General features: G+C 44.0%; 1 protein-coding gene across 2 annotated transcripts in view; it reads right to left on the bottom strand.

Moving 5' to 3' along the window:
* OLFM2 (olfactomedin 2) overlaps positions 1 to 26844 on the bottom strand; it is a 1082596-nt gene that overhangs the window by 256980 nt on the left and 798772 nt on the right. The window lies entirely within an intron of this gene.

Genomic DNA, 26844 nt, shown 5'->3' with positions numbered 1-26844 from the left:
TCGAAGGATCACAAACAACTTCTAGCTTTCAAAGATTTATTATAAGTTGCAGGTACAAGCATCTCAAGATGAGATTCACCAAATACACGGGCCCAACTACATACACGTGTTCTCTGAAGGCCCTCAGACGAACAACGGAAACTATCAATACCAGTTCTAAAAACAATAGTGCCGTTAGCATAGACACGTATTGAAATCTATCGCTCATTTACAGGCGGAAGGAAAGTACAGGTTAGGCTTTCCCTACCCTGCTCTAGATGGTATCCCTACTTAACCAGGTCTCAATCCATCTAAGGTGTCAGCAGTGAATGACTCCCAAAGGAAGCCACCCACTCTCAAACTCTTGGTGAAAACCTATAGTTCTCCAGTCATGGCCCCTCTCTGCCTACCCATCCGCTCTCTAAAGGGTCCTCAGGCGTCTGCTCTAACTCCACCCAGGGGTGCTGTCCCTAATACAAAAATACAACAACATTTAGGACGCCCCTCGTGAGACGCCCCTCACGTGGTGTAGCTTCTGGCTTTTTCCATGATGAGACCTTGTGGTTAGAGTCGACCTTGCTTCTCAGACTCGTCTCCGGCCCGCTGATACCCCCTAAACATTCCGGAACCCTCCTCCATGTCTGGTCCATTTCTTGAACAGTCTTCTATTCATTATATTAATAATTGAATACCCCCTTTTCTCTTCCAGACAGACATCTGCAGCCTAATCCCAATTCTCATGGTTTTCCAACCGCATTGCAACATTCTTCGACCCAAACTAATACGTATAAATCAACATTTAAAGCTTTCCAGCTCTACTACATTTTATAGCATTCGGCTTCTTCTTTAATTATTCGCATGTTAGTACTCATATTCTACTGATTTCGGTAAACACATCTATAAATCAAAAATCCTACTCATTAATACTAAACATTAGTGCAATCCATATTGTGTATTTTAATCGCCTTCCCCCTCCCGCCTTGCTCAGGCCCTGAGGCCTACCACATTTCAACGTTTCCGTATGCCATCTTACATTTAGCAGCTACACAACATGGATTCAAGAATAATCACGCTTAATAAAAGCTTATTACTTCACACATTTCTGTATTAGTTCCACTTCTATTTAAACTTCTATATTAACTACACATTTTAGAATATAACTTTGGATACTATCAGCACTCATGGCATTTCTCTTCATGATTTGTGCTTACTACGTGTAAGTGTGATGTATTTCTACATTTTGGTCAGTTTGCGCTCTCTCAGTTCCCCCCTTTGATGACCTCTCGGGGTCATCATTAATATTCAAACTGCAGTGATTGCTAGCATAACTCGTTTCTGTGTTTCCAGAGCCCTCAGACTCCGGTACTGACTATCTTGTATGGCAGCCAATCTCTGCAGCTGTTTTCTCTGAGCCCTCTCTGACCTTCTTGATCTGTACCATTTGAATACTCTCACCAATCCCCACAACACGATCCCACAGATCAATATTATGATGATAGGTTTCAGTATTTTCCACACAAAGCTTTTGCCTAAGGTGGTGAGCCAACCTCCTGCGTCACTTATCCCCTGGCCCACCTTTTCCCAGACATTTTCTCTGCTCAAGTCTTCGATCTCCTTGTGAATATCAGTTATGTTCCTAATAACCTTTTCAAGGGGCTTTGAATTGTCTGGAATGTAAGTACAACATTCTTGGACCTTCAAAGCCTTACAGACTCCGCCCTCTTTTGCTAATAGGACATCTAAGGCAAGACGGTTCTGAAGAACCATAGCCCTTATCGATTGCATCTCTCCTTCTACCAGCATTAAGGACTGAGCAGTACTGGCAGACAACCTGTCTACGACTGTTGCTAGCCGTCTAATTTTAACATCATTAAGAATTAATCCCAGGAAAGGGAACACAGCTCCAAAGACATCTCCAACCATTTCTACACCTCCTACATCTCTCCTTCCTCTCGATGATGTCTTGCCCTCGATGATCTCTAAGTCTTGGGCATGGTATATTTTAGGGAAGATAATTGCCAAGTAACATGAGCCATACCAATTATCGGGCAGCTTCACGTAGGCATTTCTTCCACATACGAAATATACATTTGGAATCACTTGCATTCCCTTCAGGAAGTCCTTGGTGTAATACTCTAGATTGAAAGCATGCTCACAGCTAACTTCTCCCACGTATACATTTTCATAATACGTTTTGGCTCTGTGAAGACATAACTTTCCTCTCTGCGTTCTATCTAAAGCTATTGGACCACTACTACCTTTCCTTTTGTGCACCCTTTCTTCATCGGTCCAATCTGTTTTCCCCTGTCCTGATTTTTTCAAAATCTTTTGTCTCCTATTCCGATCATCCACCTGCCCTATGAACTTTTTCTCGACTTCTGACACCTTGCATGTCAGGTTATTTCTGCGGGCATGTGAAGTATCTAAAGTAATCCAAGGAATGAAAAACTTTGCCAACCTGTCTTCGCTCTTCCAGTAGTCCCATTTATTCATTTGTTTATAATTTGGGACTTCTGGCAACACTGCGTCATAGTTGGAAAAATAGTATTCAAAGCTATCCCTCCCATAAAATATACTAAGCAACAAGCTACATGTAATACCATATGTCAGCGGGAGGTGATGATAACGAATGCCTTCATCTACAGACGCCGGCAACTGCATGCAGACGTAGCAGTCCTTGACCTCCATGGCATCCACATATTCATACAATAATTTTGCGTAAGCATTTGACCTAAAGTCACCTTGGGACTCATCTATATGTAACCTGCGAGCTTCTGCAGCTAATAACGCTTTCTCTTGTGTGTTTTCCCCTTTCCCACCCGCAACGGTGGGTGTAAGCGCCTCTACAGATTTCACATCAGTTACCTTTGCCTCTTCCTCACGTCCCTTTACATAGGAGACAGTCACTACCAAAGCTATTAATATTATCACTCCTACTATTAGTGTACCTATTATACATTTTGCTCTGCGGTTCTGGGTACCAGCCTCCATTTCGTCAGATAGTGTGGCTCTCTCGTAACTCTGCACAAAGTTCCTTTCTTTCTTTCTTTCCTTTACAGTCTCTCTACTTCTTTTGTCTTGAGAACCACGCAACTGGAAGCTGACAACCTTTTCCACCAAAGTTCTTTACAGTTCAATACAGACAACCCTAGCCCTTCTCCATCCACTCAGGGAAAGTCCCTAATATTCTCTGCTTCCTAGGCGCTAGGTAATCTTCTTTTCTTCACGCTTATTTACAAAGTCTTTTAAGCATCCACTATCAGGCGCTCGCCTGCAGCTTCGACAGCAAAGTTCAATATTTCCAGACGAAGATTGTGCTCTTCTGCGGCTGATATCTTTGAACCAAAATCAGGGAATTGCAATTCTGTGAGAAACATGTCCTTTATCTTGCTGAGGCGAGGAGGACGGGGGAGCATGAATGTCAGTGACCCTTCTTGTTCAACACCGGGCACTAACAATCTTATCTCCACTGTCACGATGGGCTCAGAACTGGACACCACCACCGCTCTGATCCTCCCCGTCACTGGTTTCGAAGCCATCTGTCACCAGATATGTCCACTCAGGGGTGGAGTATCTTCTGTTAGGCACACGCACTCTTCTTGACCTCCTCAACTCTGGTGCTCCAGCGCCCTGAGCACCGTCTTCTGGGTCCGAGTCTTCTGATATTGGAGGAAGGGTTCTCTCCAGAGTTGACCTTAGGCTAGAGCTCCTCCTCTGAGGCCAATCAGCTTCTCCGCGTACCCTTCTACTCCGTCTTCTTCTCGTTGGTTCACGCTCTCTGTCAGACCTGTCAGTGTCTGACTCGTACTCCCAGCTACTTTCTCCTTCAGTAGCGTTGTCTGTTTCGCTGTTGTACTGACCGTCCTCAGCTTGGTCAGACTCGTTCCCTGCTTCCGCTGGCACCTCTACAGCTTGGCTAGCCCCCTCTATGGCTTCTGGGTCCGCTGCAGGACGTCTATCCGAGAGAGGAGCTGTTTCTATCAGAGGTGCTGGAACCCTCCGCGTATGCGACACGTGGATCCAATTGGGCAGACCTCCCACCTTTACGGCCGTGTTTGTGGTCAAGATGATCTGGAAGGGCCCACGCCAACGAACATCCAAGCAGCTGCTTCTCACGTGCTTCTTCACCAGGACCCAGTCCCCAGGAAGCAAGTCATGACAAGGGTCCTGACACGATGGTACCTCGGCAGCCTGCACCTGAAGGGACACAGAATGAATGGCGTCAGACAGCCCCTTACAATAGTCCAGGATCATATCATCTGTGATGCTAATCAATGCAGCAGTTGGGACAGAAGGTAACCTCATTGCTCTTCCCATCAGTACCTCATGAGGAGACAAACCAGTTCTCCTATCCGGGGTACTACGGAGGCTCATAAGGACAAATGGCAGCGCATCAGGCCAACTCAAGGATGTTGATGAACACACCTTCGCAATTCTGGCCTTGATGGTGCCATTTATTTGCTCGACAATTCCTGAAGCCTCTGGTCGATAACTGCAATGCAGTTTTTGGTCTATATTCAAAGCTGCACAAATCATTTTCACAAGGGAGCTGTTGAAATGCGTTCCCCTATCTGATTCCAAAGAGGCTGGCACCCCGAAACGCGGGATAAGCTCCCTGAGCAATATCTTAGCTACTGTGAGGGTGTCGCACCTGCGTGTAGGATATGCCTCAACCCATCTAGAGAAAACGCAAACAACCACCAGGATATAACGGAGGCGGCTGCACCTTGGCATTTCAATGAAATCTATCTGCATTCTGTTGAATGGACCTCCTGACCTCCCTATGTGGCTCAGTGCAACTGGAGTCTTTTTCCCTACATTCAACTGCTGGCACGTCACACAACGCTGGCACACCGCTTCGGCTGCTACTCTGAACTTGGGGTTGAACCAGGTCTGTCTAAACACTCTCAGCATAGCATCTCTTCCCAAGTGGACAGGACCATGTATTTGTCGGGCCATTGGGCTCACCATCTCATTGGGCAACACGGCTCTGCCATCTGCTGAAACCCAGAAATGGGCCTCCCCCACTACACATCCTGCCTTTTGCCATGTTTCTTTTTCACAGTCAGGAGCATTTTCTTGTATCTCCTTCAGTTCGTCCCAAGTATCAACAGTTTCCAATATCATAGCTAATTCAGTCCTTACATTTATTCCACCCACTTCCGCCTCGGTGAAAGAATACCCTGTTTCCGCGCAATACCGTGCGACTTCGTCGGCATATCTATTGCCTTGTGACACGAAGTCCATATTTCTGGTATGCGCGGTGCATTTCACAACTGCGATACCTGCTGGACATTGCAATGCCTCTAACAACAGGCGCACAAACTCTCCATTGCGAATGGGAGAGCCTGAAGAGGTCATGAACCCTCTTTGAGACCACAACTGCCCGTAATCATGAACTACCCCGTAACCATATTGACTGTCAGTGTATATGGTGACTCGGATTTGATTGCTTGCCAGGCAGGCACGCGTCAGGGCAATAATCTCGGCTACCTGAGCGGAGTGTACTCCTTCCAGGCATCCAGCTTCCACTACTCCAGTAATTGTACAAACAGCGTAAGCTGCTCTTAACTGACCAACTTCGTCTCTTACACATGAGCCATCGACAAAGAAAATTTCATCGGGGTCGGTCAGTGGCTCATCTACGATGTCGGGTCTTGGTTTGGTGCATAGTTCAGTCACATCGAGGCAGTCATGGTCTGTACATTCTTCATCATCCTCAATATCATTTGGAAGTGGCATTAGGGTAGCAGGATTTAAAACAGAGCATCTCCTGAGGGTCACGTTCTCTGCAGCAAGAATGACTTGCTCATAGCGCGTGAGCCTGCTATTCGTCAGATGCTGAGTTTTAGTCCTGGTCATCAACAATTCAACAGAATGGGGCACATGCACCTCTAACGGATGCCCCATAACAATATTTTCACACCTCTCAATGCTGACACCTGTTGCAGCAACGGATTTGAGACATCCGGGCAACGCTGCGGCTACTGGATCTAGAGTAGCCGAGAAATATGCGACTGGTCTACGGGCATTCCCATGAATTTGGACTAACACAGACAGCGCACATCCCTCTCTCTCACAGCAGTAGAGCAAGAATGGTTTATCGTAATCTGGCATTCCCAGAGCCGGAGCACGACACAAGTCCTCTCTCAGCTGCAGGAATGCCATCAAACAGTCTCTGTCCCATGGTACCGGATCACTCACCTCCTTGTGCGTCAGTTTTTGTAAGGGCTTTGCTTTCAGTGAAAAGTTTGCGATCCACTGTCGGCAATATCCCACCATTCCTAGAAACATCCTGACTTCTCTCTGCGTTTTAGGCGCACTCATTTTCATGATGGCCTCTATCCTGTCTGGTGACACCTTCCGTTTCCCCTTCTCAATTCTGTGTCCCAAGTACTGTACCTCCGTCAGGCAGTACTGCAATTTTCCCGGGGACACCTTATGCCCATTTTCGGCTAGGTGGTTTAACAAAGCAATAGAGTCTTCCCTGCAAGCTTCCTCTGTCTCTGACGCCACAAGGAGGTCGTCTATGTACTGGACCAGAACTGACCTCTGGGGCAGTACTAGACTTTCAAGATTTCTCTTCAGAAGCTGGTTGAAGATCGATGGGCTCTCTGTATACCCCTGAGGAATACGACACCATGTTAGGACGCGACCTTCCAGCTTAAATGCGAAAAGAAAATGGCTTTCTTCGTCCAAAGGGATCGAAAAGAAAGCCTGACAAAGATCAATTACAGTGAACCATTCTGCTTGGAACGGTATCTGAAACAGTATCACTGATGGATTTGGTACCACTGGACAACACGAAACGACTATGTTATTAATCTTTCTCAGGTCCTGCACTATCCGGAATTTCCCATTTGGTTTCTGCAGACCCATAATCGGGGAGTTACATGGACTACCCACGATTTCCTTTAGTATTCCCTGCTTAATCATGGACTCAATCACGGGTTGTATACCTGCAATCGTTTCTGGTGTCAATTTATACTGCGGGGTTCTTGGGAACTCAGCATGTGGTTTCACTACAATTTTCACTGGGTCTACTCCCTTCACCAACCCAATCTCTTCCCCAGTGAAATCCCAAACTTCTGGAGCAACGGTCTCCCTCAGATCCCAGGGTAGCTCGTCTACTGTCAAAGTGGGATACAGTTCCCCACATATTCTGGAATTGGCGACTTTGAAGTCATCATCATCATCATTAGTCAATACCTCCACGCCCTGTGGTGTGCAATATATAGTGCAATTTAACTTGCACAAAAGGTCTCTTCCTAGCAGACATACAGGACTAGAATCGCAAACCACAAATTGGTGCTCATCACTGTACTTCCCTATTTTCACCTGCACGGGTTCCGTCAGAGGACTGGTCATTCTCCTGTTTGCTACCCCCACCACTTGTATGGTCTCTCCAGACATAGGCAGGCCTGGCACGGCGGCTGACCTGATCGTGGAACGGGTGGCTCCTGTGTCCACTAGAAATGTCGTAGGGAACCCTGCTACTTCGGCCTCAACATAGGGTCCCCTCTGATCTACCTCTAGGGCTGCCCCGAGGGTGCAGTCATCTCTTTCTACCCTCTGTCCAGTTAGTGGGTCCACATAATAGCATTCCTCTCCTCCGACGAATAGTGGCATCTGTCTATAGGTCTTACCCATAGTCCCTACTCTGGGTGGCTGCGGGAACTGAGCTCGGGGAGGTGGCCCCCCCCCTTTGAGCACTTTTCCCTGGTACTGCGTTACCCCTCTTGCAGGCACACTCTGGGTCTCGTCCTCCTCTACCTCTTGGTCTCCTATCTCAACATTATAGGGACACTCGCGTTTCCAATGTCCCACCTCGTTACACTGGTGGCACCTAGTTGTTTTCTTTAAGGCAGTTATATCTATCCTGGGTCTAAAGGTGGAGTTCTCCTCATTGCCCTTGTTCTGACTGTACTGTTTCTTTCCTCCTGTCCCTGTACCTGGTTGCTGTTGCTGCTGTCCCCCTTTCCCTGCTGCCTGCATCTGTACCACCATCAGTTTCTCCTTTAGTTTCTTAGCCTTGGAGTCTATCTCATCACAGCAGTACCTGGCATACCTCAGTATTTCATCTAGGGGTTTATTTTGCCAACAAATCAAGTGTTGCTGTATCATTAAACTAATATCCGGTCTCAGACCCAAGACGAATTTGGACACAAATTGCCCTATGTCCTTTGGATCCATTACGTCCAGACCGCTATACTGTTTGAACGCCTTCAGCAATCTCTCATAGTATTCGTGAACTGTCTCTTTGGGTTCCTGTCTCGTTCGGTCAATTTTTACCCAATCTATGTCTTGCATTGGCACTTTATCTTTCAGCCAAGTCATTACCCTCTCGAATCTTGCCATCACACTCTCGGACGGCCCATTAGTCTTAGCATCTCTCTCGGGCTCTATGGTGGGCCACTCAGCGCTAACCTTGCACGCGGTCCACAAATCTCCTGGCACTACTATGTCAAACAGCGTGTTTAAATCTATCCATAGGACCTTTGAGATTTTTACGAATCTCTCAACTTGCTTATACCACTCCACTGGGTTTTCCCGCAATTTAGGGAAAGAGGTGGTAAAGGCAGCCAAATCCCCCCTACTCCAAGGGACGTGGACATAAGTCCCATTTGCGACTTCCCTCAAAGGGTATGTCTCTACTCCCTGCTGTCCTCCTGGTGTCATCATAAGTGTGCTTCTCCTGACGGTCCCTCTCTTGGACCACCTCTCTTCCCACTTATCTAGGGCCCTCCATGTCCTTATTCCAGTGATCAGTTCCCTTATGTGTGTTTTTAATCCGATGGTTCGCCTCTCATCTAGGTCTCGGTCTGTGTAATGTAGCCTGTGGTTGCCCTGTAAGGCTTTGGTTCTTGACAGGTCTACCATGTACTTGCCTGCTAGTTCCACTAATTTCTCATGGGTTGCTCTCGCCTTTCGAGTTACGTCCTTTGCCATGAACAGAATTTCACCCTGCTCATACATGTCTATTCTTTCTAAGGGCAGGGTACCATCTACCATGTCATCCAGATCTGACTTTAAGCTGGAGACATCGAGCCTTTTGGCTTTTATTTCTGCTCGTAATATCTCCTTCGAGGGAGGTTCACAGGTGTCTCTCCCATCCCAACTCCGGGCCCTTCGTTTGGGTTCGGGAGAGTTGGGGAGTGCTCTCTCTTGTTCCCATCTCTCCAGATCCCATGCTCGGCCATCCGATCTTGGAAGGTGATGGAACACCGGCCTGTTACCCCCTATCTTACTCTGCCCGTTCTCTCCTCTTTTCTCACAGTAGGACTCCCTGATATTCTCCCTTCTGTCTCCATTCTCTCTTGGCCTCGTATCACTCAGTATCTGATACGATCCTTCTTGGTTTCCCATATTCCCTGGGCTACGCTCATGTCCGTCATCACAGGGAGTATGGTGCGGCCTTTCGCAACTCCCGCTCTGCTCTTTATTGTCTGGCACGCAGTGGATACACTTAAAGCTGTCTCTGTACTCCCGAGCCCTCCTATCTTCATTACTACATAGTGGGCGAGACACCCCTCCGTTTTCCAGGTCTGATCTACCTTCACTCCGGGCCCAATGGGTGCCTCTCCTACTGTCTTTCTCCCTGCCGTCCCACTCCGGACTGCTCTCTTCAGCCCCGCAGTGAGTCCGGGCTCTGCTGTCCTGTCTTTCCCTTTCAGCTTCTGCAGTTATGATGTTCTTGTGAGCCTCTACTGCCTCATCCCACTTCTTCATGTACTCATTTAATTCTTGGAAGGATTTCCGTCCTGGTCCCCTCATATCCTCTGGGTATCTAATGTCCCCCAGATCCCCTGCCGTGGGTATTGGGGTACTCCACTCTCTTGGTATCGGCAACTGGCTTGGGGAGTTGATCGTATCATTCCTCCTTGCCATCTCTGCCCTTTCTCTGTCCCTCCGTACCCGTTCCTCCCCTCTAGCTCTCTCTGGGTCATATATCGATACTATAGGACCTATGGTAACAGGTACCTGTAGTGCATCAGGTAACGCGTAGGATGTGGCACACTCCATTTCTGGCGCTCTTTGCACCACAAACCTCCCGACCACCTGCTGCACCTGGCTAGGCTGGGACAGTTCTTTCTTTGCAGCGGGATCCCATTCGGAACTGGGAAGTGGCCCATGCTCTCCTGCCTTGCCCCCCCCTTTCTCGGCATCCCCTTCTGCTCTGTTATACGGAGGCGGCCTGTCTGTCAATAATCTGTTTATCAGGCTATCCTCCGTCTCGCTTTCGTCATCCTCTTCTAGGGGGCTTTTATTTCCGGGCATCTCTAACACTGGATACAATTTGTTTACTTCTATGTTATGCGCCCTCCATCTTTTAGCATCCTCATCCCACTTGGCATCCTGCACTGCTCTTACCGAGCGTTTCACTCTTTCCTGCCGTCTGTTCATGTTCTTTTCATGCGCTGCCCTAATCCATGCATTAAGGGCTTCAAACTGTGTTGGTCTAGGCAAGGGTCTCGTAGAGGTCATAATTGCTTTTAATCTGTGTAGCACCTCTAGTCTATACGTCCCGTACTTCGGGAACGTGAGTTCCTCATTTCCATCTGTCATCTTACTCCACTCTGAGATCCACAGAATCGTGTGCAGCCCAACATTTACTCCCATGTAATGAGCTGGCGTACCCTCCGGCGGGGCTTCTTCCCCTTCATACGATCCCCTCCGTTCTCTTTTAAACAGCGTTTTTAACCATTTAAAACACTTCATAATTATGCGCAAGATTTCCAGCTTGAATACTCTGTTTACTTCCCGATGACAATCCACCAATCCTAGCGCGGCTTTGCTAGCTGGCCTATCGCAGCGCGGTCTTTCACCGGCCGGCCAATCCCAGCGCGGCACCTTCTGACGTCACTAGTCTCCGCTTCGCAGCAGCACCCCTCCTTTCTCAGCTCTCCTCGCGGTCATGCATGCGTCCCATTCATACTCCGAAAAATGACTACTTCCGACCAAGCGGTCACTTCCCTCGACTGTACGTCCACAGTCTATCTGTAATTATCAACACAACTGACGAGATGTCTGTCGTCACTCTGATAGGTTCTTTACGCACACAGTAACTTCCGACCAGCGTCTGTTACTCGCGCACTCACTCCCCCTATCTGGTCCCTCGGGTGGTCACTGGTACCTCATGACCCCCTTCACCCTGGTTAACAATTACTTCTGGGTGTCCGATACACCCGAACCACTTAAGCTCTCCTTGAGCCTAAGATTTCCACCGGTTGCGCGCGCTCACAACCTGTTCCACAGTCTCTCTACAGTCATTCAACTCCGCCAAACATTACAACATAGATACAATATAAAACACCGCAATCTTAACACGCATGACCCTTTATACTCACTCTCGACCGATACTGCTGCTTCTCCGCTTCACGTCATCCGGTCCTTCGTCCACCGGCGGTTCTTCCGATCATCGGTCTCTAGGGGGCTTGGGGTAATCTAACCTGGCCTAGATCACCTTCCTCAAGAAGGCAACCATCCTCTATAGCTACCAACTGGAAGGGTTGAGATTTTGATCAATACCTTATCACCATCGATCTAAAACCCCGTTCAGGTCGACTGAATCTTTATTGCCTGTCATTGAGGAAAGAAAGTGCATCTGTCACCAAGTTAGCTCCCCCAGTAAAGGACTCTGCTTCGAAGGATCACAAACAACTTCTAGCTTTCAAAGATTTATTATAAGTTGCAGGTACAAGCATCTCAAGATGAGATTCACCAAATACACGGGCCCAACTACATAGACGTGTTCTCTGAAGGCCCTCAGACGAACAACGGAAACTATCAATACCAGTTCTAAAAACAATAGTGCCGTTAGCATAGACACGTATTGAAATCTATCGCTCATTTACAGGCGGAAGGAAAGTACAGGTTAGGCTTTCCCTACCCTGCTCTAGATGGTATCCCTACTTAACCAGGTCTCAATCCATCTAAGGTGTCAGCAGTGAATGACTCCCAAAGGAAGCCACCCACTCTCAAACTCTTGGTGAAAACCTATAGTTCTCCAGTCATGGCCCCTCTCTGCCTACCCATCCGCTCTCTAAAGGGTCCTCAGGCGTCTGCTCTAACTCCACCCAGGGGTGCTGTCCCTAATACAAAAATACAACAACATTTAGGACGCCCCTCGTGAGACGCCCCTCACGTGGTGTAGCTTCTGGCTTTTTCCATGATGAGACCTTGTGGTTAGAGTCGACCTTGCTTCTCAGACTCGTCTCCGGCCCGCTGATACCCCCTAAACATTCCGGAACCCTCCTCCATGTCTGGTCCATTTCTTGAACAGTCTTCTATTCATTATATTAATAATTGAATACCCCCTTTTCTCTTCCAGACAGACATCTGCAGCCTAATCCCAATTCTCATGGTTTTCCAACCGCATTGCAACATTCTTCGACCCAAACTAATACGTATAAATCAACATTTAAAGCTTTCCAGCTCTACTACATTTTATAGCATTCGGCTTCTTCTTTAATTATTCGCATGTTAGTACTCATATTCTACTGATTTCGGTAAACACATCTATAAATCAAAAATCCTACTCATTAATACTAAACATTAGTGCAATCCATATTGTGTATTTTAATCGCCTTCCCCCTCCCGCCTTGCTCAGGCCCTGAGGCCTACCACATTTCAACGTTTCCGTATGCCATCTTACATTTAGCAGCTACACAACATGGATTCAAGAATAATCACGCTTAATAAAAGCTTATTACTTCACACATTTCTGTATTAGTTCCACTTCTATTTAAACTTCTATATTAACTACACATTTTAGAATATAACTTTGGATACTATCAGCACTCATGGCATTTCTCTTCATGATTTGTGCTTACTACGTGTAAGTGTGATGTATTTCTACATTTTGGTCAGTTTGCGCTCTCTCATTAACCACGGGAGCATATGCCATGCACAGAGCATAAGTAGAATAATCTACTCTAGACAGCTGTCCTGAGTTTGCGACAATGCCCTGTGTCCACTATGCATAACTCACAGCATTAGGGCATGTCCTTTGGATACTATGGTTGGTTAAAAGTGCTGTCCTCAGGGCATGGCCATGGCTGAAGCATCCTTCCCAGAGCCCTCTACTCTGGACAGAAATACTCATCTGTGCACACACGGGATAACTGTATTCCCTGCCCCATGAGTTCTATGTCAGGATTAATGCATGAAAACATGGCCACATACCGTGTGCCATTCACAAAGGATGGGGGACTGGTCCATTGTTTTCCAGACAGTCCTGGGTCCAAATTGACTCTCTTTCCAGCCCCAGAGTACTATGTAACATTTTGCATCCTTGGGCTGTGCAAAGGACAAGTGAGAAATACATTTTAAAATCTAATTTTGACTTGCACATGGTGTTAGAAGTTCACCTTAGAATGTATTTAAACCTTTGCATAAATAATTTTGCACGGAAAAAAACCACGTAGGAAAATGTGCCTGCTTCAAAGTGTAAGAATCTCTTCAGAATGCATTTAAACTCTGCTAAAAGAAATCATAAACAATCACACATAGGGAATATGTGCTTGCTTTAAACGTGCAGTAAATATAACGAGAAGGGAATAACATTTAGTAGGCTAATATTTCTAATGTGCTTCTGTAACTAAGCTCAAACCATTTTTCTTTACACTCTAGCACACAGTTAAATAGACATGTATTTAGAATATTTTGCCTAGCACCAGCCTCCTAGTAAAGAAAGTGCTGACTTCAAAATTATGTTTTTGCTGCTTCTTCACACCACATTAGATAAGCCTGCTTTAACAATGAACATTGCTGTAGAATCATGATAAATATACTGTTTGAATGAAGAATAATTTAGATATATTTTATGTATGTTTAACCAGTACACTGTCGATAGATTTGTTTCATTGCATTTGACTAGCCCTTTGTATTTGTAATGGGACACTGAATGAAGCTAATGGCTGAGGTAAGAAGGTTCTCATGAGAACTTTCCTCCATGTTTCCGTATTTGCAACATTGAATTTACTATGTATCAGCGTGAATGTGTACCGTGGAAATGAAGGAGAAGAAGCAGGGGATGTCAACGACACCATCGGATGGACGATTATCATTGGCTGAAAGCATCATATACCTACACATTTTAGTTACATTATTGTGCATTTTTATACTACAATTCAGTGTTTCTATTTAGAAAGCTAGGAAGTTTTTACTGAGACCCCTTAGTATGATACTAACTACTTTAATATATCTGGGTATGTTGCGCTTTGCATGCTAATAATATAAAGTTCTGTGTATCACCTTGATCTTGGCACTATATGCTCTAAAACATATTAATTGGTGTTCTTCCTAGACCCGATTACCTGACCATATTTAACCTTTTCTTTCCCTAGTGATCTGTGACATGTGTGATTCAAGACTTGGTTCACATTATATATCAGGCAATAAACTGCTTGAACCCTTGCTGCACCTATTTATAGTTGGCGTTAGGAGTTTGGTTAAAGTCAAATTTCATTACTCTAGTAGTTCTTGATGTATGTCAAAACCTTTGGCATTTGCACTGGCCCTCTCCTGATATACCCCCTTGGCATTCATTAGAATAGGGTTGAAGCAAATAGACTTTGGCACTGGGTGAGGGCAGCCGTGCTCGGTAGTGGATGTACCTGCAGGGCGGTGACGTGGGGAGGAGGAGGGGCAGGTTGGGGGGTAGTAATCAATGGATTACGGAGATTTACATGTAAGTAAACATATAAATAAATAAAACAAATTTCGTTGCGTGCACTGCTTCCCATTTGGGGATGCAGTGCATGCAACGAAATTCGTTTTATTTATTTATATGTTTACTTACCTGTGAAGCACCATAATCCATAGATTACTATCCCCCCACCCTGCCCCTCCCCCTCCCCACGTCACCGCCCTGCAGGTACACCCACTACCGACCGCGGCTGGGTGAGGGTCAATATTTGCCCTAAAATAGCTTTTGCACATGAAAGTGGATTGGTTGCAGCTGTTTGCATTAATTTCCCAAACTTTGTACCGTATCAAGGGCCGCATGTATGAAGCATTTTTATGGTTGGAAATATGCAGAAAAATGCTTTTACATATGCACAAAACAAAAATCGCTATATGTTAACATGTTGCCGAATTGCAATTTGTGTTTGCGATTTGTTATTTGGAAAAGGCTTGTTTAGGGCGTCTCTTACAAATACCGAATCTGAGTTAGGTGTTTGAATATTTTGCAACCGGATTACAGACGCAAAACATTCATATTTATGGGCCACAGTATAAGGTTTTTCTTCTTATCCATTCCAGCCAGGAATAAGCCAGCTGAAAGGGAAAAAAAACATCCTGCAAGAAAACTTCCAGAGTCTAGGGGTCATTAGTTTTATCTTTTTTTAAAACAAAGTCCTGCTTCTGGAATTTGTTTTTTAAAAGCAAAACAAAGTTGAATGTTTGGTGGATGCCGTTTGGTGGCAATACACCAAGCATTTCGGGGCTTATTGATGGGAAACTAATGTAGCGCAGTGCCGCAAGAAACTGCTGCCGTGCTCCGGCACAGGCACCAAGGACACCCGCGCCGTGGGGAGATTGTTTTTGTGCAGAAACTCCCACCTTCCTGCACAAAAATAATTACTTGTGGTGATTTCAAACCTTCCAATGTGTGCCGTACAATGCAACATGCATTAAAAGAGGAAAAAATTAGGAGAAACAAAGGTTTATGATGGCTCGTAAATCTGGAAATGCATCAGTGGACACAGGTGTTGCATTGGAACACCCATAGCAACACCCATGTCACGCCCCTAACATGCAACGTGTTGCATTAAATGGGGCGATTTTTACGAGCACACCTAAAGCCATGCAGGGTGGCTTTAGGTATGCTTGTAAATTTCATGCAGCAGGTTGTGCAGTTGGTGTGCTACGCAATGTGGCACACTGACGGCGCAAGGGGCCCATAAATAAGCCCCTTAGTATTTTGAGAGAAACCATTGTATCGGCGGTTCCCTTCAATTTTGAGAGATGACCCGCTGGGCTGGGTGTCATCTCTATGTTTGGCGGGCGGAGTACTGTCAAGGTGGCAGGGGTAATGTCCTCCACTATCCTTACAGATACAACTGTGTCTGCTTACGCTACATTAGGCCTTTTGTTTATAACAAGTGCTAGTGTAAATCTTCAGCAGCTCGGGGTCCTTGTTATTTTAGCCAACAACTCCGAGCATTTTGGGAATTGGAGTTTCAGTCTCCACATTTTAATTATGCCCCTGATAATCCAGGAATGTTTAGAGTACTTATCTGGAAAATTAGTACTGAATGAAATATGCCAGTTTCCCTTGATAAGCCTGAAATGTTGATGAGTCCAGCAATACATATTTTGTGCTCATATTTCTGAGAGAACTTCGTTTGTCTGCATCATCACTGGCAATATAATCCCCCAAACTGTGCTGAATGATAAAAGGATGCAATCTGGTATTTTAAAGCGTTTACTTGTTTCCCATTCCCTGTCAGTTCTTGACCTCATATATTCGATTGCAAAGTGTACACTACACCTCCTATGAACGTCTTTCATCTTTCTGTGTCACGGGTTGCCCTCCGTAAGCCACTCAAAAAATAGATGAAACCTTTAGTTTCGTTTCTGAAGGCGAAATTGATTGTGAAACGCTCTGAGTTATTGATTCATTGAGCACGGTGCCAGCCTCTTCCCCTCCCCTCGTATTTATTAGTTCTCCAGCTTGTCTGCTGCAATCCATTTGCAGGCTGTTTTATAACCAAGCCTAACATACCTCAGTCAAAGGGGCAGTGGCTTAAAAACCGAGCTGAAATCATGGTCCTTTAATTAGATCACCTGGATTACTAGAACTAATCTGGTGGTGATCAATTGAACCAAGGTGCTATTTAGCATCATATAAAATATTGGAGGATGTCCGGTTTTGCACCATTTATTTATTTCCTCCTCAATTAATTTAATGGTGTCACCAACTTCTCCATTTAAAAGTGCTTTCAGTTACTCATTTAGTTAAGTATTAACGCTTTACTTTATTTCACTTCATGAACATCTGTGTTTATAAGTGACTCTCTCCAGTAATCTAAGCACTGGCCTGAGTCCTTCACCTAAATTACTGTAATCCATAGTGGTCTGATTTCTTTGTCATCTTTTCTGGGTCAGAATAAAACCTGTAACCTAGGTTGCACAGGTGCAGTAGCCTTGTGCCTTTTACCACAGACAACCCTTCCCTCTCCTGCAGCTGCATGGCTTCTTAAGGGATTTGTCACTCTTGACACTGGGGGGACACCACAGTTGACTCTGCACCTACATTCAGCCTGCAAGTCACAGATACACATGCCCGTTTCAACTAGGGGTATGTGAACCAGGATAGTCCCCCAACTCATAATATCTAGTAATTTTTAAAACCTCACACAGTCTGATGGTTGCAATCTTTAAAAAAAAGGAAGGACATCATAGCAGACTTTGGTGATGGCGGGAAACCATTCCCACTCCTGCTTGCCACAGTGGAAACATTAGTGCATCTTGACCATCACCACCTGCAGCTTGCTGTAAGTTCCTACACTCCATCAAAGTACAAGGACACCTCACTATGGAAATTGTTCCCTGCCCCTCGTAGCCATGCAGCAAAATGTCGTTTTGTGAAAGACCCCATCATGCACTAGTCACTCTTTAACTCACTAACAGGGTAAGTGGGGTGAGAACTGCAGCCCTGGTATTTGGTTAACGGATGCCTACACTACATTAACTGAAGAAGGCTAACGTTTATTAAACGTCCCCTTGTGTGTTATTGGAGCATAGTCAACCTTGATCATGAGGTAAGCTTCTCGTTTTCAATGTATACAACTTGGTCTCTCCCTAACTTTCATCATTTTGGGTTTAAACAAATGGGATCCATTGTGTTGGCTTATAAATAGGCTTTCCTTTTATTCAGTTTCTATTTTAGGTCAATTAAAGTGGGGTTTTTCCAATTTTTTTCAATACCTCAAAAAAACAGTGGTTTTTAGTGGTTGCACATTTTCAAGCCATTAAAAACAACAGAAACCGCGTTTTTCCGGTGTTTATGGAATTTTTGTAGAATTGAAATTATTACTTGCTTTCTGCACTAATAGTGCATGTATGTAGATAGTGTGTGCACCGGGTATATGTGGTCCAAATAAATTTTTACTGCACCAGACTGGACTACAAAGTCAATAGCATTCTTCATTAACTCTGAAGATTGTGAAGATGCTTTCAACATACCTTCCTGCAAGTGACAAGGATCTCTTACAGGGAAGCACTTCATCTCAGGTATCAATTTTGACAGACCATCATCAAACGTTTTCACATATTTAGCTGAATTACTGCAAATACAAACAATATCACTCCCATCTTTATTGAACTTGGTAGGAACTTTTTTCAGCAGCATTCCAAGTGACACTGCTTACCCTATTTACTAAATGTCTGGTGTCATGTTTTCACCACTATCTCAGATGCTTGGTGACACCATTATTTTCACATATATTTGTCACTCCCTCTTGCATTGAATGTTTAAAGCTTGGGGTGTTTGGCAATTCACTTACAACCAATATTGACTCACTGGAAAAGGGGGCTGATGTATCAAAGGGTTTCATCCATTCTCTGTCTGTGGGTATATGTGATGGTACATATTAGGAAAGATTCTGATCAAATCAGCCATTTTACATATCAGTGAAATCAAATGTAGCCAAAATATCAAATATGATTTTGATATTTCCTGATTCTCTACAGTTTATAAAATAACTAAATAAGATCTAAAGCATGCTTCTCAACACTGCATCTTTAGACCAAAGACCACAAAACTGAAAAAGCAGAAGGAAGAAGAGACAATGTTTTAGTAACATCCCCAAACAACAAAACTCAAGCAGAAGAATGTTAGCCTAGTCTTTCTTGATTCTACCTTCTATAACAAAGTTACATTGTATTGGCCCTTTCAGGACGAAATAAAAATGTCTCTTTCACTCAACTTTTTCTTTATTTGAATGGCACTTAGTTTGTGGTTACAAGCTTGTTTTTTCGGTGTTTATATGTTTACAAAGGTGATGTCTATTTTCCTTTTAGAAGGCTTTTATAAGTTATTATAGGTTTAAACCTAAAACCTGATAGCCTACTTATAAAAAAACTCAAAGGATGATGATGTGGTGGTGATAGGGCGAAACTTCCGGAAGCCAGAGCCATGAGTTTGGAAGTCCACAAGCGTAACTATGGGTGCCTGAACAACGACTCTGCCTTAACCACACACATACATGGTTAAGGCAACTGCACAGTACCGAATGGGTGGGGAAAGAGGAGGTCAGGAAGAGGCCATGGAAAGGAAAGTGGGGCTGGGGCCGGGTCTGGGGGGTTGGGGTAGTTTTATGGGGTGGTGGGGGTTCAAGATAGTTTTAAGGGATGATGGGGTTTCGGGGTAATTTGATAGGGTGGTGGAAGTTTGGGGTAGTTTTTGGGGTGGGGCGGTTTGGGGTAGTTTTTAGGGATGGGGATTCTGGGTAGTTTTATGGGGTGGTGGGGGTTCTGGGTAGTTTTAAGAGATGGTGGTGGTTTGGGGTTGTTTTCAGTGGTGGAGGGGGACTGGGTAGTTTTTAGAGGGGGGTTCAGGGTAGTTTTTAAGGGTGGGGGTTCAGGTAATTTTTAGGGGTAGGATTTGAGGTAGTTTTTAGGGGTGTACGGTATTCGGGGTAGTTTACTGAGGTGTAGGGTGGTTCAGGGTAGCTCTCGGGGTGACAGGGAGTTGAGGTAATTTTTAGGGGTGATTTTTTGGGGTAGTTTTAGGGGTGGGGGTTCTGGGTAGTTTACAGTGTGAGGGGTTCGGGATAGTTTTCACGGGTGGTCTGGGTTCTTGGTAGTTTTTATCGGTAGGGGTTTGGGGTTCTTTTTGGGGGAGGGGGTTTGAGGTAGTTTTCAGGGGTAGTAGGGGTTTGGGATCATTTTTAGGGGTAGGGGTAGTTTTTTAAAGGGTTGTTTGTAGGGCTCAGGGAGGAGAATGGGGGTATTTTTTAGGGACTAGGGGAGGGTGGGGTCATTTTTAGGGCTCAGGAGGAGGGGGAAGGGGGTGGTACCCTTAGCCACTCATACCCCTTTACCATGCATGCCATTACCAGGAAAAATCATGGTAAAGGCATGCTTGGAAAAACAATGCGTGGTTAAGATGTGGTTGTGATACATACTGTGTTGTTTAGGTATGCAGGGTTGCAGAACTTTTAGTTCCATCATACAACCGGCGATAAGGGCTTCGTCTTATTTACAAGCCAGCGTTAAGCAACTTAACGTAGCTTAACGCTGCCTTGTATATAAGTCACCCTTTCACGATACACTTACCCTGAAAGGAGAGGGCAATGGGTGCTGTGGTGGGCATTCCACCGCAACACCCATTGATTTTGACTCTGCCCCTATTTGCAAGGGCATTGTAATTAGGAGGCAGCGCCAAAATTAAGACCAGGAAAAACCTAGTCTTAAACATGCAAAATGAGAAGAAATGCTTTATTTCTCCACATGTTTGCTGTTTCTGTGTGATGCATTGTGCAGCACATATAGAAACAGCAAACTGCCATTGATTGTTTATGTACAGGAAGGTGTCCATTCCTGCACATAAACAATCATTGAAAAAAAAATGTGTTGCAGCATCTATGTGTGCTGCATTTGGCAGCACACACAGAAGTTACAAATTGCCATTTCAGATTGTTTATGTGCAGGATGCGACACCTTCCTGCACATACACACTCATTCCTCTGCAACGCAGACAACCTTGCACTATGGTGCTAGGTTGCCTGCATTGGCACTATGCAGCTAAATTAGCACCAGCACAGGGAGGAACACTAGCCTGGACTGTATTCTTGTAAATACGGTGAAGCCCTGCGTTTCAGAAGTGGGGAGCGTGGCTTTAAGCTAACAAGTCAAACGGTGTGCTCCGCCACTTCCTCGTAAATATGCTCCTTAGGTTTTTCACCAAGAGACAATTCACCCATCACTTAAAAGTTCAATATTGTAGAGTGTACTGTAGTTTTCTGAGCCTTATGCATATTGCAACCTTGCATGTTGCAAATATACCTCGACTCTTAAAATAGTTTTTTTTATTTTTATTATTTCAGGACGATTGCTATCCTTTTAATAAAAGGGTTACGATTGATAACTCGGGAACAAGAAATAATGCCTCTCTCAGTTCAATGCCAACTTTACACTGCATAGCCAGTTCTCAGTTGATCATAACATGTTGGTAGTCCGGGATCTTGTGAAATATTGCCTCCTTGTAAGCGTGACCTCTAAAATAATTGGTATATGATGCATTACTTTCAAGGCCAAAAGCGTGACTTGGTAGGCATTTTTTCTAACAGATTGTGGACATAAAGCACTTACAAGCCAGCAAAAATTACAAAGACATGGTTCAAACATGGAACCCATCATACACCTGCTACAAAGTAATGGGAAATGGGAATTTTCAGTCTCCATTTTGAAAAGTGGACAACATACATTGATGAGCCCAAACACATCATGCTCATGTGTAATATGCACAAGAATCTGCAGTAGTCACATTTCACCGACATGCTTTCTATTTTGATCTCTCAGTCATGCTTTGCAAATATTTTAGAGAGATGCTAAAGGATTATGACCTGGACTTTCAAAACACAAGAAAGACTGCAAAACAAAACCTGATGAATAATTAATATATCAATAAATGGATCTAACCTTAGTGAATAGAACATGGATACCTTTGTTTAGTACTTTGATATACATGTAAAGCTAACAAGAGACAGGGCAAAACCATGCATGTTTTAACATAAGGATATTCTCAGTGTTTTTAAACAATGCAGTCATCTCTATTGCTGTCAGCCAACAAATAAATCAATGAGATGCCTAATCGACTACAAGTGGAAGTCGTGTTCAAGACAGCTGATTTCCAGATGTTCATAGTAATATTTCTGACATCAATATGAGACATTGTCGTGATAACTATTATCCACTTTAGAAAATATTTTGCACTATATGGTTATGGTCATGTGATATGATTTTCTCAACTGAGGAAATGCACAAGAAAGATGTCACAGAAAAACAATAATCCGTTTAACACAGCATTCCGATTCCTGTTTCTTTGTATTGGCACACTTTAAGTGTATTTTTTTCAATATTGTTCTTGCGAGTCAATGCTTTGTCATGCTATGAAGGAGTCTACATTTCTCAACTTAAAATTTAAGACAGAGAAACAGATTGTTGGGGTAGGCAAACATTGTAAAAAATGTGAACCTTCTTGATTTGACATTACATTCATATTACTTAAAAAGGGGCATGAGAAATTGGTTTATAAAGTACAATACAATGTGCAAGAAAGGATAAAGTGCGTTGGGCAGCACAGAACCTTAGCAAACCAGGATCCTGTCCTGGGAAATGATACTAAAAATGGACCATGTTCAGGCATAACTGTGTAAGATCAAATCTATGCTCAGTATTGGTTATGAAGGTTAAGTATGGTTCCATCTCCATGGAAGTGGGGATAGGCACATACCTTACTTATGTGGCCATATAAAGCCCCTTAGCAGTTCTAGCTTTCTCCCTATCCTTCGGGAACTTTTCTTTTACCAACATATTTGACCTGGAGTTAATGCTACCTGGACAATCAAAGATATTTTGCGAACCCAAGTTGGAGATGGCATTTTTAACATATGCCAACAAAGAGATGGTCGTCATATGGCTAGAGTTCATTCAGTCTACTATTACCTTGCGTGAAAATGCAGTCTCATGAGTAGACCAAAGTTTCAGCCACAGCAGTATGAGGGCCAATCTAACTTGGTCCGCCTGGTAACTAAGACCAAGTTCCTGAAGTAAAATAAAACTAGGCTTGGTTTTGGAGATGGCTGAAAGTCTACAAAACTAAATATTTTCAGAAAGCTGTAAATTACCCAAGCCTGCATATCCCCATACACTGGCTCCAAATGTTCCTGAAGAGAGGCATTTACTTTTATAAAGAATAGACATCTCTCTCAGGGGCTTATGACCTAACTTTTTGCAAATCTAGAAATTGATTTAGTTGAAGACACAATCGTCTGTATTCTCAATGCAGTTGGCCTGGTAACAAGCTGGGGGCTCCTGACACCCTTTTTCAATATAAGTAATATAATTGATTCCCTCCAGGAGTCAAGTGGACCTTTTTAATCACATCTCTAAGTACGTTTGATAATAATGGGCCCCAAAAAATTGGATTGTGCCTAAATAAATCAATTTGTATACCATCAATGCCCGGGGCCTTCCCAGCCGCAGCACTCGAGATGGCCTTTGATACATCAGCTACGCTAATCCATCCTTCAAACCAGCTATCACTATCTAGGGGGGAAATCTGATGCCCCTATTGGTGTAGGTTGAGTCACTAGCGTAATGCTAGAGTTGAATATCTGGGAAAAATGAGCAATCCAATCGCCTTCTGGGATATGGCACTTCATACTTGCAGCCGGGCTACTTGTAAAGAAAGGACGGTTTACAATTTTCCAGAAAGCTCTGTTGTCCTTCATCTGAGCTGTGCCTTCCAGATCCTCCCAAGCTTTGCTTCTAATTTCCTGTTTTCAAATATTTAGAACCTGCTTATATATTTTCCTGCCTGTCTTAATGTCCTTGGGGTTTTGTAGTGTCACTTTGACAGATTTTTTAAGGGCTTTAGGCGCCAGAAAACTCTTCTTCAAAACAGAAATGAAGGACACCTTCCTTTAATATGGTTTTCCTAGTTAACACACAGGTTACTGAGTGACAAATCATTGTAAAGCTGTCACAAAAGTTTAATGGGTCCTCGTGGGGAGAAAGACACCAGATAATATCCTTATAAGTGTCTTTGATCAAATCTTCAATAACGTGGGAGACTCAACTGATCTCCATTTCCTACAAACCCCTTTATTCACAGAATAGTTCAGTGGGGGCTTGATATCACTTATATTACTAGGTTTAAGTGAGAAGGAAAAAAAAAGATAATTGGATTATTGTCACTAAAAGGTAAAGAAGGCATCTCATAAATTAACAATTTACAATTCAAATTGATTAAAAGTAAAATACAATCTATTATACTGCCTTTACCACTTCCAATAACTTTTTTAGGGTTCATTGCATCTGGGCTGATAACATCTGAAGAAAAATGCAAATTAGGGTTAAGAGCAATCCAAATTAGGGCGTCCCCGTAGATGGAATGTACAAAATGAGAAATGTTAAGGCCCTAATCATTTGAAAAACCACATATATGATTACCATTATAAATGCATTTAACAATATTAAAACCCCTGCCCAGGTAAGTGATGTTTAGGTTCTTTCAGGTTGTTTTAAATTCATAAAACATGTTTCTAGATTTTCAATAATACCAATTTAATGAATTGCAAAAATATTGTGATAGAAATGTATGAGGATCACATTAATCAAATTGGGCTGATGACCTCAGAATTTGACAGCAAGGATTAGATATCAAGATCTTGATCTTCAGATTCCTAATTGATATGAAACCAAAACAGCCAGGCTCCTCTTTCCCCTTCCTGCAGGAGATGAATTAAAGGGAGAGCAATAAGATAAAAACCCTCGACATGGAAAGGGTCGGTTGAGTAAGTCTCTTCGCAACATATAATATCAAGATCTTGAGTAGAGTAGAGCCAATCGGAGTTACACAATTTCTTTCAAATCACTGCAAGATTCCATGATGATAGACAAAAGACCAGAGATGACTTCTCTGCTATAGGGTCGGTGGTAAAGTTTGGCACCTTCTTAGAACCAATTCGAGAGTCAGTGACAGTAACTATGTGACTGAGAACCCTGGAAGAACTGGAAGGCCTGCACCATAAATCATTTTCTGCTCCAGATGATAAAGGTTCAAAGCAATTTGAAGTTGGAATTGTGGCCAATTGCACTATTCCTTTATGGTTTCTAATTCTCAGCGGTTCAAATTAGTTTTCTAAGTGTGATGTGGGCGATAGAAGAAGCCTAAGGGCGAGGCTTGTATTTTATCTTGTTGCGTTGACAGATATTCCAGGCATGATAATGAAAACCAAACAAAGTTTTGATCTTTAAAATTAAGGACCATACAATCCCTACTCTAAGGTTTTAGCTGATAATCCCACCCAGTTTACTCTAAGGCTCATTATAATCTTGTCAACTAAATCAAGTTGACAGCTGGTATATTTCTTACACCAGATGCAGAATTGTTAATGAGGCTCTGGACATCCTTTTGTACATCTTCCTCCAAAGGTGGCACGCCCTTCAAAATCAACACCTATGAAGCACATTCAAGAGGCAAATGTAAATGAGCAAAATGACCCCCATAGAGCTTGAACCGGGGTGAGCTAGAAATGAATGCCTGTCTCTACCTGCCCATGCAAAGCAAGAGGACACAGCTTTCGTGCATTAGATGGGGAAGCATTAAGATGTTCAACCATGACAGCACATTAGCCCAAAAGGGCATTGCCTTAAATCTCTTGGGGTTTTGGAGCATTTTGTCTGGGATCCCTATTTTCATCTGAAGCCACTCTGTTTAGGGACCCTGCCAAGAGATCAATTGTATCAGACAAGAGCTAAATCGGGCCAACTGGCCCATAATCTTTTGCAAACAAATATTAAATATAGCTCCAATACTGGCTACAAGTGATAGATTGCTTATTTGAGGTGTGGCCCTGTTATTATCCTTGATAGTGAGATTTGCTTTACTAGATTTGTGACCCCAGGAAGAAAGGAAACCCCCACTTTATCTAAACATGAGGTATCCGGTTATCCATAAGCCTTTTGGGGTTCTTAGATATATTGCTTTCAACCGGTTTCCCTTTAAGTGGCGGCAATTTATTCACTTTTAATGGGACAGGGCCAGACAACCCAGGACCTTCTAACTCTAGTCTTCTTGAGCAGCGCGCTGAATCTTAGCTTTTGTCCGTTTCACTGCCTTAGGTTTGGAAGAGAGTGCAACCATTTGGATGTTGCCTTCAGGAGTTGAATTGAAAGCTACTTTAAATGCCACAGATTGAATATCCGACAAGGGGGATGGTTCAGAAATTTGTCTCTGTACAAATTCGATATGGTCGTCCACCAAGTTAAGCTCAGTGGAAATAGCACCCATTGCTGTGGCGAAGTGGGAGTTAATGAAAGGAGTTAAACATGGGCTTTTATTTCCTCCCCTGTTCTCCAAATGGCTCTTCTTATCCATTATCTGGAAGCAGTTGATCTAAGTACCAAACCTTTTTGGAAAATAAGCTGCTGTTGTAACGGCACCCCAAGTGAATAACAGAGCTACACTAACCTTTCTGTATAAAGGTATCCTTCTTGTCTCATGAACTGCAGGGCCAAAGTCGACAGGGGGAGGCCAAAACAAACAGAACAATTAAAACCAAGATCCCTGTCCCAGCTCAGCCTCGTCCAGGCATGTCACACGCAGCGGGAGGAATAGTAGCCTTTTGTTGAGCACCCGACTGGTGTTCTCCCGCCTTCTTCTCATCTGAAGCTGTTAGGCAAATGCTGGGCAAAGCAGTATAGGGCTTGCAGTATGCCCCCAAGCAGATCCCCATGGCATCCCGCGTAGCTGGAGGAAAAGCAGCCTTTTGTTGAGTGCCCGAATGGCCTTTCCCAACTCCTTCCCCCCTGCAGCAGTCTGGCAAATATGGGCCAAGCAGTATAGGGCTTGCACTCCGCCCTCAAGCAGGTCTCCACAGTGTCCTATGCAGCGTGCGTGCCCAGCTGGCATTCTACCACCTCCTTCGCCAGTGCAGCTGTCAGGTAAATACTGGAAAAGCAATATGGGGCTTGCAGTCTCTCCACAAGCAGGTCTCCATGGGGTCCTCCCAGTCATATGATGATTATCATGTGATCGCAAGCCATTCACAAGAGTTGTATCCAGATCAACATTTAATACAAGAGGGTCTTTAGCTTCTGAGTTTGGCTATCCACTTGTCTCGG

Source organism: Lissotriton vulgaris, chromosome 1_1, assembly GCF_964263255.1.
Source record: "Lissotriton vulgaris chromosome 1_1, aLisVul1.2, whole genome shotgun sequence".
Taxonomy (NCBI): domain Eukaryota; kingdom Metazoa; phylum Chordata; class Amphibia; order Caudata; family Salamandridae; genus Lissotriton; species Lissotriton vulgaris.
This window is presented reverse-complemented; position numbering and strand designations above follow the sequence as displayed.